Source organism: Echinops telfairi, unplaced genomic scaffold, assembly GCF_000313985.2.
Source record: "Echinops telfairi isolate 266 unplaced genomic scaffold, ASM31398v2 ScPeMD7_1;HRSCAF=3_0, whole genome shotgun sequence".
NCBI lineage: Eukaryota > Metazoa > Chordata > Mammalia > Afrosoricida > Tenrecidae > Echinops > Echinops telfairi.
In genome coordinates this window covers 64782704-64784557 of record NW_022103896.1, presented here as the reverse complement: position 1 = coordinate 64784557, position 1854 = coordinate 64782704, and the positions used below count along the sequence as shown (strand labels likewise).

The window sequence follows — 1854 nt, the reverse complement described above, 5'->3', positions numbered from 1 at the left end:
ATTTAGAATACACATTTATGGCAAAGTCTAAATGAACAACCATTCTTTTGGAAATACTGCTCATGTATGCTACACATCACAGTACAGGCCCCGATGCTAACCTCTCACAATGCACTGCCATCGGGGCACTACCCCAGAGCTACCTAAGCAACCTTGTAAAACACAATTTTGTCAAACAGTTTTTTAAAGTACATTTGTCATGAGAACATTTGTAAATCTGGCAAAAGAGTTCAATCTTGTAAAGACTTCAATACTCTATGTTAAATGCTGCCACTTTGGGCCACTTGTGAACCATATGTCATAACACGTTGAGCTTTAGAATGATTGGCTGCTTTATTTGACTTTTGCTGCTTATTTTAGTATATTCTTTGTCCTGGAACATCTGGCAGACAAACCATATTCACAGTTATTAACAGCACATCCCTACCCCAACTTTTACCTTTATTTAATTAATAAAGTTAAAACAGTTAAAAACAGGGTCCAAATGTCTTTTGTAATATATTGATATAAAGATTATCTTTTGGAATATAAAGTAAGTAATATCTTTCCTTGAACAGTTTATAGGCTGATAGAGAAGAAAAATATAGACACCTTTGAAATGTTCAAGTAAGCCAAGTCCCATAATTCCCTGCTCTTGTCTATATATAATGCCAAGGGAGCTCAGAATGATGGAACACTCCTAATTGTGAGAGTTAATCAATGCACATTCTTGGGGAAGGTCAGGTATAAGTTGCTCCCTGAAAACCACTGGGGCCAAAATTGTGCGGAAGAGTGGGAGGCATGTTGTAATTAGAAGGGAGTGGAATAGATAAATACATGGTGGTAGAAATTGGCAATGTTTGCTGGGAACCAGTAGCAAATGCAGTCTATGAAAGCACCCAACACGTGGCAGAATCAGGAAGGGGAGACGTGAGTTATTGGTTCTATGAAACCAATCATTCTAAAGAGGGAGATTTTCTGAATTTTAACTTAGGGTAAATTGAGAAACTGAAGATTTGGGGTCATCAAATGTATCTGCTGTTGAGCCGACCATGGACCCAAGAGGGAAGGAAAGTATTGGCGATTGACCGAGATAGGTGCAGGTTCACGCTTCTTCCCTTCCATGCCCTGGTGTGTACGTTCTGGCAGTCGGCATTCTGGGCACTGGCTTTCTCCTTTGTGAAATTAGGTGTCAAAATTTAAACCACACAGTTTTAAAGAGATAAGACAGTTGATATTGCTGAGCATGACCTCTTTTGGTCCGTTCTTTTATTTTTGCTAGTGGTTTCATTAACCTGTGTTGTTTTATAATAATCTCTGAAAAGCTCATTCTCTGGGCTTGTACGTTGGTATTCATCCTTCCTGTAGGAGCTTATGTACTCCAACGACTTTAAATAAGATCAGTCTTTTGCTGGCTCCTTAGTCTGTATCTCTAGGAACCCTTCTCTGGAGCTTCGTTTTCACATTCCTGCTTCCCACTGGTCATCTCCAGGCAATATTACTCCAAAGTCAGTTAAAGCTTACTGTGTCCAAAAGAAAAATAGTCTTCCCCTTTTCCTACCCCTTTCCCTGTCAACCAAAGAGCCCTTGTGGTGTAGAGGTTATTCATTGGACTGCTACCTGTAGGGCTAGCAGCCACTCCTCAGGAGAAAGATGAAGCTTCCAAGACAGTAAAGAGGTACAGTCTTGGAATCTCGCAGGGGCAGTTCTATCCTGTCCTATAGGGTTGCCATGAGTCAGAATCGCCCTGATGACAGTGATTTTGCTTTTCCCTGCCATCCTACTTTCCTTTCTGGATCTTCTTTTTCAGGTAATACCATTATCAGTCTAGTCAAAGCTAAACAAACAACCCCCCCCAATAATAGACACTCTTTA

At 40.3% G+C, this 1854-nt stretch overlaps 1 protein-coding gene across 1 annotated transcript in view; it reads left to right on the top strand.

Moving 5' to 3' along the window:
- CRISPLD1 (cysteine rich secretory protein LCCL domain containing 1) overlaps positions 1–1854 on the top strand; it is a 44650-nt gene that overhangs the window by 2273 nt on the left and 40523 nt on the right. The gene's annotated exons all lie outside the window — the stretch shown is intronic.